Here is a 16,472-nt window from a genome sequence, read left to right as displayed (position 1 = left end):
CATGTTATTGTGTACAGCTTACTGTATTTGAGTGGCTTTAATGCATTCAGGTTACCGTGTATGCTGTAGCATGTGCAAGTCCCTCTCTTTGAGTGCTTGTGAAAGCAATACACATGCATTTCTATGTTGTGAAGAAGAGCGTAAAGTCACGGAGGAAAGGAGTGATGAGTGATGCCAGAGGTGGTTTTTCTACCAGCTCCTTCACTGGGTTGCTGGCTCACTAATGGCCTCCTCAGTGGGCTGGCTGACTGAACTCACTAGCGTGGCTTCAGAAGTTCAGTCTTCCTTATTTGGTAGTGAAAGCTGGGGGGGGGGGTAGGAGAGCAGTGGTACTCTGTTTACACACAGGGTCAGGAGGTTAGAGCGCCACAGAAAGGGAGAAAATGCAGATCACTTAAAGACAGTAGGAGAGCAAGTGGTTGTCAACTAAATTTACTGATTCACCATGAAAGCGTGCAAGTGTGTATCTGAGGTTGTGTGAGAAAGAAGGTGGATAATAGTACAAACTTCAGTGAGAGAGAAAAAAAGATACTACAGGTAATTTCCATGGTCTCTTCTCATTTTCCCTCCTTTACTCTCAAGTCAAAGACATTTGAGGGGAGTCAGTAGAAAGGAAATTAAAGACAACCATCCCTATAGTTTTACTCTTGTCCGCTTGACTGCCTGCATGCCTGCCTGTGTTCCCTGGGCAATGTTTATGCTGTGCCCAGCCCGGGATAGAATAGATTCGCCCACACAGCACTGTGCTCTCAACCAGAACCTAAGTAAGTCTGGCAAGCCCAAGCCACAGTACCATTCACTCGGACTTCTCTGGATTAGGGACTATGGCTAGAGGCAACACAGAGATGACTGCTTTAATAGATCTAATAAACTCTGTACCAGGTTGTGTAATTCACCAACGTCTCCTAAAATGTATTGGAATTGAATGCATGTAACTGAATAGAATTTTTGTTTTGTTTTGCAGTGCGATAATCGCATATTTTTGGCAGCTATGTCAAAATGACATTACACAAATAAACTAAATGACTGTAAGGTGCAAAAGAAAATAAATAAATAAATCAAAGCAAGATACATAAAAGTGCAACTTACATGCACCATGCAGTGTCTCTTTGTGGCAGAGCGGTAGAAGCAGAAAGCTCCTGCATTCACAATTACCATAAAATTACTCATGTTGCAATAATCAAATTCATTGCCTCACAACATAAGGTCAATTTACATCTTTAATGCTATTACAGATACATGGAGCATATATAATTGAATAATGCTATTTTAGTTTTTGTTTTTTTTGTCTTCTCTCTTGTATAGTAGCTTTACTGTAGTAAATGTGTAGAACATGTATCACTGTGGTGAGGATGGTGGCTGCTTGCAGAACACAGTATCCCACTAGTCAGACAACTGGTGCCATGCTATAGAAAACAGGGCTCTGAAAGAACACAGTCCCACTTGGTGCTAGCCATAAAGATTAGCAGAGCTTTGTTTAATTAGAGTACTAACGGTCAAGGAGCTGTTTAAGAAGTTAATGCTGTCCGTTTTGTGCAAAAATGTCTTTCCCCAAGTTCGGTATGCTGAGAGAAAGTATTTTTCAGACCAACATAATATATACCAACGAAAACGCTTCAAATACCGGTAATAAAATGTCCTTCCCCTCACAATATAGAGCCAATGCCCACTGGTGACTGTGCCGTTTTTAGGAGCCTCATTAGCACCCCCTTCAGGTCATCTTTAGCTCAATCAGATTTGAAGTATTTTATAACAAGCAAGTGTCAAACAAATGCTAATGACATTTTGCCCAATTAGAAGGTTATTTTCTCCTGAGATGGATGGCTTATTTTGAGGCACAATAGAAGTTGCAAATTGCACCTGCTGGTAATCTAACACTGCTGACCTTTTGGCAGCACACTGGTGACTGTGTCTGTGCGGGCTTAATAGTGGATTTGTATATAAACGGTCCTGAAGCAGCTCAACAAAGATGAGCTTTCACAACAGCAGTGAAAAAACAATTGTGCATTTTAACTGATTGTGACAGATCTGTGAGATGTACAGTCTGAAACTCATATGCTCCAAATGTAAACTTTATGATTTTGCTCACAGTGACTAAAAATGGTACACAGAAATGAAGACACCACACTTTTTTTTAAATACAGTATTACTTTCTGCAGACTTCACTCTGTGTTTCAATCATTTAATATAAAACAAGAGCAAACATTTATATAAAGGTTTTAAGTTAAGCTACAAACAAGTGTGTCTGAGAGCTGAAACAATATTACAAGAATAAAAAGCAGCTTTTTATATCAGCTTTGCACCAATATGCAACACATTACTAACGGAAACTGTTGCATAATTATACAAAGCAGCTTTTGCCTGCTTCAGAATCCGCTGGAATTACATTAATTGCACAAACGGTTGGAGAGTTAGTAACACTGGAGCTAAACCTCTGGTGTTAAATGTTTAAAAAACTTGACAAAACAGCGAAACATAGGGAAAAAAAGGAAAGACTAAATGATGGACTTAATGTTAAATTCTTAAATATACTCAGGATGATCATTAACTAAAAGCGGATAACTGTGGATGATGAGCAATTTCCATAGCAAGACAGAACATTACATTAACCAAAAAAACTGAACAAAAATGGCACAACCCTGAGATTTTCCTTTTGATCAAACATGCTTCTTCCTATACCCCTTGTGCTATCTTAGATGACCCCACCCTTACATTGTCCTGTTCTCCCTACCATGACAAAGGTGGATAAAGGTGGAAAGATTTCATGTAATCCATGGACACCAGTGAGGTTCACAAATCAGTGAAGAAAAAAGGTTCAGCGCACTGTCTAGTGGGTCTAGATGACCCAACTCCTAATAGTAAAGTGCCTAGGATAGCACAAGGGTCACTCCTTAACTGACAAGTTTTTAGATTGAATTTTGAAATATTCCCTTGTAATCCTGAACTTTTGTTAAATAGTAAGACACTAAAAGTGTCTCTGCTGACTTTGTTCAGCTTGTTTCACCCTGCCAAGTCTATATTGGAGGGCTTCTGTCTTGCATTTACACCATGTCTGCAGTTTAACAGAACAGGTCACTATGGTTTCGCTGCAGCTGTCCCTGAACATGCCAGATCCAGCTGCTGATGCGACAATCTGTCCTTGGATATTAAGAATTACAGAACTACATGGACATGCCGACAGGGTATCTGTGATTGCAGTTACACTGGGACTCATTTGCTCTTATTCACTTTAAATTTGTGCATGTCTGCTGCTCTGGCATCAGTATTAATAGTCAAGAAATGAACAGAAATGAGAATATGGGGCAAGGTGTATTTATTTGAGTCAAGTATTGGGCTCTGTTCAATGTCAGAATTCAAGAAAAGCTGTTAAGAAAAATATAGAGAAAGGAAATTTGACCCTGTGTCATTACTTCTTAATGAATAATATTAACATTCCTAAAAATGAAGATGTACTGATAACATTTAATAATCCAGGAATATTAAAAATCCAGCATGGGGTTAAGTTTAAAATAATGATAAATATATTGAGTCAATTCTTATCGCTTCTTATCTTATAAAATCTAATTTTACATTAATAAAGCACAGGGGAAGGATCAGGCACCAAACCTTGTATTTTTCCTCTATTTATTCATCTAGTCATTTGCATATGAACTTACACACTTACGACTGGTGTGAGACCTGCAGCTTTATTGGAAACTAAGCGCTAATGACTGCCTGAAACATGCAACAGACTGACTTTAATTAGGCCAACCAAAGATGAATTTCAACCATAAAAACTCTTCCATGAACTGAGACATCCTTTGCTCAATCTCTACCATTTGAGCAAGAAGTAAGCCCTTTCCTGATAGCGGACATAGACTTTTAAATATTCTTATACATAATAGTTTTGCTGCATAGCAGAGATTTCTTGATTATTAGTCAGCTTGGGAAAACATACATAAGTTCAGGTGCAGGAAACGGAAAGATTGCTGCAATTTTAAAAAATATTGCAGAGAATCCACATTTAATTCTTGAAGATGAACTAAAAAACTCACATGGTGTAAAAAACTATAATTAACATTTTTTTTAAAAGTTCTGTATTTACTGTCATTGTGTGTTTGTGTTGAGGGCAACTAAATATTTGCAAAAATATTTTTATAATATAGAGCAGAAATTGTTAAAAGAAATAGCCAAAAACGCTTATAAAGTCTAAATTCACCTTATTTACTCTTCACTTTAAGAAATGCTAAACACAGCAGATCTTACTTTTAAGATACTGGAGGTATTTTTAAATTATGTATCTGAAAGTCTTTATTCATATTTTTTGTAATTGACTAAATCTTAAACTTAGAATTAGATAGATTATAGATAAATTATTAATGAAAGGCTACCGTACTTTTTAAGGAAAAAACATGCCTGTTTTGAGCAATAACCTTTTTCAAACTAATTGTCCTCTACGTGATGTATGCCAAGTATAAAACAGGGAATTTTGGCAAGCGTTAAAAAATCTAGATAAGTGGGAACATTCCATGTCTCAGGTGACACGCGATGGCTCCCAGATCTGAAAATCCCCTATGCCGTTTGTTGAGTGAAAGCATTGCAGGAACAGCTCCTCGGTGCCCGTCTGCTGTGACAGCTTGATAGTTTTCCCTCTCAGCCTGTCAGTGTGGATGGATGGTCTCAGCACAGGAAATCCCAAAATGTGTGAAAGCAAATAAAGGTGTAGTCGTTGTAATGCTTTGGTCATCATTAAGAGGCAGAAGTGACAACAAGGATTTCAAAGATTTATGTAAGCCCAGACTAATATTTTTCCACAATATAGTTATTCCAGAGAAGACAGTGCAATTTGGGTTGATGATAAATCGTGTCTGTATCTGATAATGGCCTGGACACACTCGCATAAACAGCAATTATTTCCATTGTAGCATTGTGTATATATGCATGGGGCTTTAGGAAAGTGTCAACTGTACTTGTTTGACCTGAAAATGAAAATAATCACATTTCCTCTGTTTCCAGTAAGGAAATGAAAGAGACTCGGTATATTAGAAATATAGAAAATGTTGAGGCATCACGGCAGAGTGAAGAAAATACATTTAGAAGGACCAGAGAATTAGGAAAATAGAAAATGGCAACCAGAAATAGGATATCTGTTTTATGGAGTACTTTAGGAAAGAAAAAAGACTCTTCAAAAATACATTAAGAAAGGAATTGTTACGGCCCGCTTACCACGGAGTTGTTTTCAAAACCTCTTAAGCCTCATATCTTCAGCTGCTCCAGTGGCTTCTTCGTCGTCTTCGTCTTCTTCTTGCTGCTCACTCACTCGCACCTTTAAAGTAGACAGAGAAATGGCAGAGAGGAGAGGAGAAAAAAACGGGAAATTGAAAGAGAAAGATTAATGAAAGGGACTTTAAAATGAACTCCCTTCTCATTTGGTAGGTGGTGGTATTTGACAAATTCTGTGAAGAATTTCTCCCCCTTTCTTTCCCTTTCTCTCTCCCCTCTTTGCCCTTTGTGGTCGCAAGACGGCGATTCTCGGGTGAGGAGGATGCTTGGCTGCCAATTGCCTGAGAGCTCTGAAATATAAATCTATGGGAAATCCATTCCGACCCAGCCCTCGTTTGCTTCTTCTCTTTCTCTGTTTTTGATCATTTTTTCCTTCACATCTCTAATGAGCTCAATCCGAATTCATGTGTGCGTATGTTTTATTCCCCCACAGGCTGTGTGATTTGTGTGTTTTCGTCATACAACAATGCATCTACAAGAGTCCTCAACATTGTCTGTTTGTTGACATGAAGTCTGAGAGATCAATACAGAAAATACATGTTGTCAAGACAACATAACTTCATCAATCAAACATCTTCATGTGTTTCTGGGGCACAGCTTCACAAAAAAGCTTTCTATAATTCCTTGCAACTTCTCATCTCTGCCATCTTCCATTCTCTCCACTGCCCTGGAAATCGATCTTTGCACAGCATCTGAGGTGCTTACTGTCGACCTCAGGAGCTCAGGGTTTTGCCCGGGGAGGGAAACGTCCTAATTGTGAATGTTTGGGGTCAAACTAGCAAAGTACAAACTTAAGGATGCCCACTGCCTGAAAGCATTCATCTCTTTATTTAAAGGATACATAAGCAACGTTATATTTTAGGCTACACCATAATATTTTCACTAGCAGACGTCTAAAAATATGTTTTCTTGTGTAGTAGTAAGAAAAAAGGTGAAAAAAGGTCATCTCGAAATCAAGTGATTTATTGGGCATCTGCATGTCTTTTATCTTCGTTCATATGTCATCTGAAACACATCAGGCTTCATTTAGATATCTATTTTTACAGCTCACATATAAACACTTGTTTGTTGGCAACATGGTTTTAATGGCCATTTCCACACTAATTATAATGAGGATGATCCTAACAAAGCAATCATGGCACAGTCTGTTTAAATCAAAGTGGGCTGGAAGGAAATCAAGAGGGCTGGAAGGAGAGTGGGCTGGAAGGAAATCAAGATTCACAAACAAGAGAGCAAGAGGACTGCTGCATAGCGCACATGTCACTGATGTGATAATTAAGATCCTTTTCTGCTTTTAACTCTGTCTTTATGTTACTTTTAATGTCCGTCTTTGTGTTTTTATCCTTTCACCCTCCACAAAGGCAGATGGGAAAGAGTATAAAGTCATGTTTACATTTCTAATAAAGTCAAATAAAATAAAACAGATATTTTAATTCTATTGAACTTCATTAGTTTCAGTTTGCTTTTTCAGCATAGTGCATTAGGTTCATGTTTTTTATGAAATGACGCTATATAAATAAACTGAAGGAAATAGGCAGAGGTCTGCCTCCAATAGAGTGCTTATATAAGTTCTGCATACCTATGCAGAATTGCAATGCATGGAATGCCATTGAGAAAACATAACTCATACTAAGTCAAAGTACAGTTCCTCTCACATGGTATGAAATCTGCCATGAATATTAAAGGCTAAGCCGCTGTTTATTGTATAATTCATGATTTGGTAAATAAAATATCAGAAACAGAGATAAATCAAAGTGTTTTTTTCTTAAAGCATGTCATCACATGTCTGACTTTGTGACCAACACTCCAAACCCCCAAAAGTATTCTCTATAATTAAACCCACTGATGACTGCAAATGTATAACCATATTGTAAATTAGTTGGTGATTCAGATTTAATTGACTTTTACATATGTGCCAATTGTTGCAGCATCAAGACATGGCATTTGCTAAGTAAATGTATGTTAAATGAACTTAACCATAAGCTGCTGCAATGTTGTCCAGTAATAAAAATGTTAACTTTTTGGAAATTATTGTCAAAATTACTTTTATTCTGAAACTGTTCAATTCTTACTCTTCACAAAACACAAATGTTGCAGGGAAATAGAAACGTTTTTGCCTTACGTCACTCTTTCCTCAATTCTTGTTTTCTATTCAACTTGCTGGCTCATGAAGTGTATGCACCTCCATAGACATTATTATTTTGACGTCTAAATAATCTATTTTACCTGTGAGGTAACTTGGGTCAGACAGGTTCCCAAAGGCTAATCAGTGTCAGCTGGCTCCAGTGCAGTCTTTTGCTATAGTGCAGAGCAGGAGGCAGTTTGTACTTGGTATTTGTGTCAATTTTATAAACACCTTAGAGTCCACGCAGGGGCTATTAAAGTTTTTATTACATGACAATTTAAAAAATAAAAACAGGATGCTGGTATAACTTTTTACTCGAGTAAGCATACGTACATATCAGGGAGAGATTGAGGACAATACTCCCACACGCCTGCTGCCAAGACGAGCATGGGGAATTTGTTAAATGTACAGCGTTTATTCACTGCACACATGCTGTTGCACTGCCGCTTCCTCCATCGCATAAGACACTCCCTTAGCTGGGCAATCCGCCATCAGTAAGCCGGAATGCGGGGTTAGCCAAATAACAAGAGCTAAACAAAATCCGAAACTCACATTGTGGAAATCCACCTCAGCATCCTCACAACAACATGAAGGTGAAAGCATATTAAGCCAAATTCAGCCAGGTATTTCTCTTTTTCCTAGACTACTAAATATGGCTCAAGTTATTCTTTGTCCGCTCATGTGGAAAGCAGCTCTGGTTTGTTTTCTCATGACCCTGCAACATGTTGGCATTGAGTTTAGTCACCGTGCTGGGGCAGATGGCTGAGCCTCATGGTGCATGCAAACTGGGAAATAAAAAACATGCATGATTCAAAACCGGCCTATGTAGTTGCTTTTCCAGATAGGTTTTTACATTGGCTTCATTCAGCAGCTATGATGTTTGGAGAAAACTTGAGGACAAAAACACACAAGAAGGTAATAAAGGACAAAACTCTGAATAACAGTAAAAGAAAAGGTCTTTTCTCCTTAAAATAAAAATAAAAAAAACGTTACCATGGTTGCATTTAGTGTTTCCTTGTCTTTGCTTTACTGCCCTCCACCTACATCCTCACTCAATAGCATTCTCCAGATTGAGAATCATTTTTCACCACAGAATAAGGAGTATGGTGGTGAAAGCAAAGCATGGAGGAGGCAGGGAGGGAGGTAAGGGAAAAGAATTGTTAAACTGCGATCATCTGTGGGGTGGGATGTGTTAAATGGAAGAAAATATACATGCATAAATGCGAGGTAGAAGGAGTGGTAATTTATTTTTAGTAAGGCAGGCAGTGATGAAGAAGAACAGGTAAGTCAAAAGGACAGAGAAAGGGAGCAAGAGTGGAAAAAAGCTTAACCGGAAAATGCAAGAAAACAGTGAAGAAGTGACTGACGAACACAGGGGGACAGATGAGAAGACAGGAGGAAGGAGATCAACACAGAGAAAAAGCGAAGATGAAGGGATACTTTGTGGGGGAGAAGAAACAATGAGGCTGTAGGAGGAGGGAGTGGGCTTTAGAGGAAATGTCAAGCTGAGAAATATGATAAGAAAATGAAATGCAGGAAAAGAAAGGTGTCAAGATAAATGAAGAAGGAAATAAATTATATGCCAGAAGAATCTGACTCCAAATTTAAAATCCCTTTTTCAACTTGATTTACTCTAAAGAGAAGGGTATTATCTTCTAAAGATGTGTTATTTAGAGGAGACGGTTTCAAATTGGATCCTGAATTGTACTTCTGGTGATCTGACGTGATAACAAATCTTACAGCCTTACCTTTTCTGAGAGATTACTTCTCATGTTAGAGCAAGACAGAGCAAAGTACACTGCCAAAACTGGTTCTTAAGAAAGTAGAAAGACCCTTGTTTCAAGTAAAATGGTTGTATTTTGTTTCGCAAGAAACATCAGGAAAGTTTCTCAATAGCAAAACAATCTCAGTTTAAAAAAACACGTCTTCATGACAAAACTTTGTTTTAAATAAGAATTCTTGGTTAACCTATTTTTCTTATCTGACTGGCAGATTTCTTTTGCTTATCTAAATATTTTTTTAGTTTTAAAGAATTCATGACTTACTTCTAGGGTGGCTGCTTTTGCAGTGTAGCACTAAAGGCACATACAAAAACAAGCCATCTTGATTTTCTTACCTCTATACACTTTCAGAGCAAGAACAATTTATGTGGAGGGCAGGAAGGGGGTGGAAGATTTTAGAATGGTGGCAAATGAGACCAGAGTGAAAGGCCATTACAAATGAAAAGGTCAATACGCATTACAAACTATTTTATGATTGGTATTAATATTAAAACCGCAGTTCTTTTAGCTGAGGTGCGATTACTTGTGTAAAACAGTAGCAAAAAATTAAAAAAGTAGAAATTGTTGAAAGACATGGAGTTCTATGGAATTCAACCACAAGAGATCAAATAAATCCACATACTGAACCTTCACAACAACAGGAACAAAATTTTTTTAAATGTCCAAATATTCTGTAAAATGTTTTTTTTTAATACAAATCTCAATATTCATTTCCAACAAGGAGTTGGTTAACGAAGCTTGTCTTGATTATTTCTCAGTTTTTATCAATAATGACACTAACATTGACTCAAAAATGGGGGGGGGGGGTCAAATCTTTTTGGTGGTAGGGCAGCTGCCCCCCTAGCTCCGCTCATGCCCCATGGAACATTTTACAAATGAGGCTATAGGGTGTGTTTGTGCATATTGCAGTTTGCTTAATCAGTTTCTTTATATAGCTTCCAGTGTTTTGATAGGATATTACTGTACCTACGGTGAAAAAATGGTGTCCAGAATGTTTCACCGACATGACATCTTCTCTAAGTGCCATGGAAGGGGAATTTTTTTGTGGTTACAATATGTAGCTGTGTCTTGCTAAAGTGAGCTTTCCAAATGCATTTTCTCTGCGTGTCCATTGGTTGTGTGTATTGACAAAGTGACAAGAGCAGGAAAATGGACCCTCCAGATATTACTGTTGCTCTGTTACTATTGAAAACCTTTTAAAAGCGACAGGCACAAGCTGGACTTCTTCCTAACCTCTAAAGAATGTCACATTTTTTGGTAATAATAATAACTGAAAGGCATTTTTATCTACTCCAGCCAACATAGAGACACATAATATTCGACTGCAGAGACAGCAGTTGCTACATCTAATTTGATTTTTTTTTGTTTGTTCTTGTGTATGGTCACTGCCTCAGAGAGAAAAACACCAGTTGCTGAGAGAAATCACTTTTTTTTAATCTCCAAAATAGTATGAGCAAAAGTGAAAAAGAATAGTAAAAAAGGGTAAACTTTAAAACTTTAAACTTTAAAACAAAATGTATAAGCAAAGAGGATGCGTTGGGCAAACAGCATATGCTGTATGATATGAGGACAGACAGGATTTCAGTTTCTTAAAGGCTGAAAACAGAATCTTATCAGTTATGTGGAGGCATGAATAAACACCTCAGCAAAGCTATTTGTAAACCAGAGTTAGGGACATATTTTTTACTTTCACAGGTTTCATTTCCCACACACTTACAGTTCGCTGAGAGCCCAAACCGTCATCATTTGCATTTCCCTGAACTCACTCTCATCATGCCTCCATACATTTTCATTGCCAAGCCATCAAACAGTTGTCATTGCCAAAGAATGTGTCACTTGTCAGATGCGTTTTCGTGGTAAAAAGTACATTTTTTCTCTTCTAACTTTTTCTGTAAAGCATCCATACTTTATACATGACTCACGCTAAGCTTTTCTCCTGAGGATAACGTAGTTTGAAGAAAAGACCCATGTCAAGGAAAAACAACCTTGTTCCCATTGGCTGTAATTTCCCCCATAATGTGCAATAACCCTAGCATGTAAAAAATGACCTTGTAAAAGCTCAAATTTGGTTCAGTATAGGAGAGTAATCAAAAATAAGGAAATTTGTGATTGAAGTTTGGCTGAAGCAGAAGTGTGCACAAACCTCAAAGATTTAAAGTAAGCAAGTTTTGAAGGTCATTCCATCACGGATGAGTGTTTCACAAATGCTGTCACAGAAAAATATGGTTTAAATATGTGTGGTGTGTGGCTCTATCTGAAATAATAACAAAGAATAGGAAAAAAGTGATGTTTTCAACATAACCTTTTCATTTAATAATATTTTTTGTCTGACCCTGGGGAGACAATATGCTCACAATCTCCAGTTTTTAGAAATTGTTTTGTAAAATCATTGACATATTTTGAACAAGTCTTATCTCCAGTCACCAACATGAATGAAAAAGTGTCTTTTACAGATACAAGTCAAAGGGATTCAGTTGTAGCAGCTTTTAAGGGTCTCTATATATTTCAGACACAGTTCTGCATTGCAGAACCAAACATTCAAGGTTAGCTCATTGGTTGTTTACCCAGCAGACCAGGGAGTATCCAGGAGGCCTACATGAAATGTTTAGCATGGCAATGCAAGACCAGATTTTGTACCATCATCAACCGGCAATACCATTGACTGCACACAGTATGAAAATTAGACCAAGTATGGGGTGACATGACCATTTTGCTTTTTGATTTGAAGTCAGTTTCTAAGCTCCTTGGTTGTTACTACCTTGGCTGGAAATGACTCCAGCATACCTTGTCTTGTCTTTCAAAAGATAAATCAATAAATGAACAAGGACAACCAACCTTGGCAGTTATTGGAACATGCTCAATAAACCATTCTATAGCTTCCCCCTTTCTGTCAAAACTAAAAGGAAGAGATTAATAATAATTAAAAAAAAAAAAAAAAAAAAAAAAAAATATATATATATATATATATATATATATATATATGATAATTTACATGTCTTATTGCATTAACCCCTCTGGTCATAACAACAATTAGTAAGTTTGGTCATTTTACACAGACAACCTGACTTGCCTGTTAAAAAAGCCACCCAGATTTGACCTGGTGAACTAGCGCACTCACAGGTACTTTGGTTTTCCAACCAGCTTCAAACCGGAAGTAAAATAGTGTGCAGAAAAAGAGTAACTGTGTTCATTTTTTAAATGAAAAAATGAAACAAATAATCATAAGAGCTCGAATTTTGAAAGGAAAAGGAGCATTAAAATTCTGTATCTTTTGAATCTCCTCTTTAACAAGGTTTATTATTATTTTTTAATGGTTATATTTAAATTAAAAATTCCTTTTTCAACTTCTGGTTGGTTTTAATGTTATATAAGTCTGGGATTAGTTTAGTGGGTTACTTTCTATTTGTCATACACACTCAAAGACTGATTTTCATTTAGGCCAGTTGTCATCCTAACGCAGCTCATCACTTCAGTGCTCAGTTAATAAGCTCGCCTGACAGAGTATGGGTCAATATTAATATTAATGTCTCCATAAATAATGTTATGGTAGAGTTGAATATTATCAGTTCCTGAAATGATGGACATGATAAAGCAGTGCATCTGTTGGGTTGTGAAAGGCTCTGGCTTTAAGAGAGAGATGAGAGACAGACAGACAGACAGACAGACAGACAGACAGACAGACAAACTAAATCCTCCAATGTCCTTCGAAAGGAACACTGGTGATATTGGGTTGGAAAGGCGCCGAGGTGGTCACAGATGTGTTCCCAAGCCTGAATGGTGGGGGAGAAGGGAAGTGATGAGAGTGTATTATGTGTGTCTGGTGAATTGGTGGAGGGTGAGAGTGGACGAAGTGGATTAATTATCATAAATCATTTCCCTGGCCACATGTTTATTGCTGCTACTCAAATTATTGCGCGAGTGTCTGATTTTAATCTCGGACACAGCAGGGTGTGCACAGCTTGTGTGTTTGCGACAAGTGAGGTCTGAGGCTTACAAAAACAACGAGTTAGCTGTTTTGCGATAACGGCCCATATATCATTCTGATAGCTGACATATCGCAGTAATGTCTTCATGCAATTGCTGCAAAACCTTTTGATAAGCCACCAGTTGGAAGAAGATGACTGTATTTAACTAAGAGATGTCTGTCGTCTGTGCTTGATAATTTGACCTTGAAGGCAAATTAAGTAGCACATCGTTACATTTACAGAAACCAAAGCTTCCATGTAAAAGAAAAAATCCCTGACAGACAAGAATACTAATTTCTGTGCTTGTGAGCAGCTCAGATTTATTTTAAGATGTCATTTTTGCGTTGGCTTGTTCAGATTGAACTTGCAGAGGGTTGTCTTTTCTGACTTTTTTGGTTTTTTTTTAACCAGAGGGGGAAAAAAAGCCCCCTGCACGCACTTCCCTAGTGGCCTTTGAGCCGCCTCATAGTTCAAACACAAAGTTCCAGGGAAGCTCATCACTAGTTTCAATTGGAGTTCTACTCATTCACATGCCCTTGCACATTGAATTTCCAGCATACAAACTTCAACTACCGTTGTAGCTCTACAGTCACAAGTTCACCTGAACCTTTCTCAACGGTTTGTAGTCGGATCAGGAACTCACTCCAATAATTCGTGCCTAAAGGGGGAAAAAAAAATCTTTACCAAACCAAATATGAAATAATTACTTTTAAAGTTCCCTACTAGCTTTTTGTTTATGCAATACTGAAAATGATAATAATAAAAAAGAGAGATTAACAAACAATATTCAGTTCCAGGCAAAATATCCCACATAACAGAGAAAATGGCTGCAGAGAAATATTAATCAGCTCCTAACTTTCACTTTGTAAGGAAGGAAGGACCCAATGTTGAAAAAGGGAGACATAGGTACACGCATGTGCAGATGGTCATGGGGGCTGTTTTTTTCTTCTTTTCTTTTTTTATGTCTACCGATGCAGATAAATCTGGGAAATAATTTTAAATTGAGTTTGAAATGAGGTATGATGTCATTTCTGATCACACATGTGGCACACACACTCACACACACATATAGGAACTCCGCACAACAGCCGTGAACCAGGGGTTTTGCAAAGCCTGGATCATCCCTGCTAATCCACTCTCATTAAGGATGAACTCCATGATAGCGTGCCACCACCAGCTTTCATGGCCCCCACCCCTTTACCCCACTTTCACATGCATACACATACAGTGGATAAGTAGCAGCTTTAATAGCATTTTTTAAATAAATGACTGCAGATTGTTGCATGCGTGTTTGTCAGCACTGCTTGATTGAACTAAACACCTGCCACACTCGTCAGCCTTCATCAGGCCAGGTTTTTTAAGCGACAAAGCTTTTATCCTACATCATCTGCTTGGCGAGTAGAAGGTACTGCTCTCCTCAGAGATCTGTGTCTCTAAACGCAAGAGTAAATCAAGAGGCAAACTGTACAGCTACAGAGCTGGCGAATCACTTTACCACAGTAAAACATAAAAGGATTTTTAGCAAAACTTCAAATGAATTATTAAAACTCCTTGATTGTTCATTGGGATGGAAGATTTTTTTCCACGCTCTCAGGTCTTTCCCAGAGACTAAAACACAAATAGATTGCTTCTTCCAAGTGCTCCTCTACTTCAGAGAGAAGGTCACTTCCTGGCCGAGTCTACCTACAAGCCCTTCAAAACGGCAAAAGAAAAAGCCACCAAGATGCTTCTCTTGCAGCTCTTGGTCTCCAAAATAACTCTCCCTCTGTGGGGTTCTTAAATAAATTACAGATATGCTATCCTCCCAAGATGTGATCTCTGTTCTCTAGCACAAATTAAAAATTTAAGCCCATTTAGGTTGGTGCCCAGTGTAACTCGAAGCAGTGCGGTTACAAGTGGTGATATTCAACCAGAGCTGTGTCACAGTGCTACTTAGAAGAGGAGCTTGTTGCCCTGGGCGCCGCATCCAAGAGGGGAAGCAGGATGGCCTGATGTCAGACACCGTATCATATCACTGTGAGGTCACAAGCTGGATGTAAGTCCTGTTTCCACCTGCAGCTATGTGTTTTTCAAAGTGTCTCAGCGCTGAGTGACTCACTCCATGTGTCCTCTCCTGAACCAAGAACCAGCAGATCTTCAGACACTTATGAGATGCTTGGGATCCTTCTTGAAAGTCTTCCTTCACTGAAAACTGCTTTTAAAAAAACTGGCATCAAACTCCATAGCAACGAGAATGTTTACTCCATAAAAAAAAGAAACATTCTAATATTGAAGGCCTCTGACAAAACATAATAAAAGAGCATGAAATCACATGCAGTAACAATAAAAAAAGAAAAAAATTTCACAGTTATTTAGATCCCCAATTAATAAACTAAACAAATCCTTTTGTCTTCATGAAAACAAAAGCAGCATGCCAAGAGAAACAGGATTACCAGCAAACTCTAATGCCTGATTATTAAAAATGAATACACCTTTTAATTTATTACACCAGAGGAATGCCCGGGAGCTTTGCATATGTGCACAGACAACCTATTTACGAGGGTTTAAGAGTGACCAAAAAGGCTAATTAAGCAGAAAATCTACACAAACATTACCCTAACGAAAAGAAGAGACTATGTGAAGTAAATCATTAAGCAACAAAGGGCTAAATAAATGATTGTGTGGGTGTGCATATGTGTGTCTGTAAGTGTGAGGGGTATTTAATAGACTCGACCTTACTATGAACTCAGAATGAGTGTTTCGTCATTTGACCTTCATTAACATCTTCTATTCATTCCGCCAACTCCGGTGATAAATCAGGAAATGGCTCACATTGTGTCTTCCAGTGGCATGTAATAAAATGTTCTGCTGGACTTTCATTAACTTTTGTCTCTTTACACAATCCCCACCGCCTCAGTCGAACTTGGCCTTAATAAGGAGTTTGCTTTGTTGAGGCTCCACCAACGTAAATCAAACAAAAATCAAAGCAGGAGATAATTCAGCAAAGAAGCAAACAAAACCCTCTTCATTTTTTTGATCATAAACAGCAGTGGATGAAGAAAAATAAAAGGAAATATGGGCTGTTTAGGTGGAAGGTCACATCCTGGACAGGTCCCCACCAGTTCATCACAAACCCATATACCTACTGTCTCTTAAAGCAGTGTTTTTCAACCTTTTTTGAGCCAAGGCACACTTTATCCTTGACAAAAATCCCGCGGCACACAAGCATCAAAAAAATTTCAAAAGTAGAAACTCTACGGTCTGTATTGATGTACAATCCCTCCGCAGTCTCACATGCATTTTTGTGATAATTGTGGCAGAAAAAGTTGGAAGTTGCAGCTGTTTTTTCTAAAAGATGTA

General features: G+C 38.0%; 1 protein-coding gene across 12 annotated transcripts in view; it reads right to left on the bottom strand.

Moving 5' to 3' along the window:
- Nucleotides 1–16,472, bottom strand: part of LOC101174175 (receptor-type tyrosine-protein phosphatase S) — a 245,929-nt gene that overhangs the window by 189,605 nt on the left and 39,852 nt on the right. For all 12 annotated transcript variants that reach the window (XM_023954188.1, XM_023954193.1, XM_023954190.1 and 9 more), the window contains exon 2: nucleotides 5,206–5,305. The gene's annotated coding sequence lies outside the window, so the exon portion shown is untranslated. The remainder of the gene's footprint in view (nucleotides 1–5,205; nucleotides 5,306–16,472) is intronic.

Source organism: Oryzias latipes, chromosome 4 (genome assembly GCF_002234675.1).
Source record: "Oryzias latipes chromosome 4, ASM223467v1".
Lineage (NCBI taxonomy): Eukaryota > Metazoa > Chordata > Actinopteri > Beloniformes > Adrianichthyidae > Oryzias > Oryzias latipes.
This window is presented reverse-complemented; position numbering and strand designations above follow the sequence as displayed.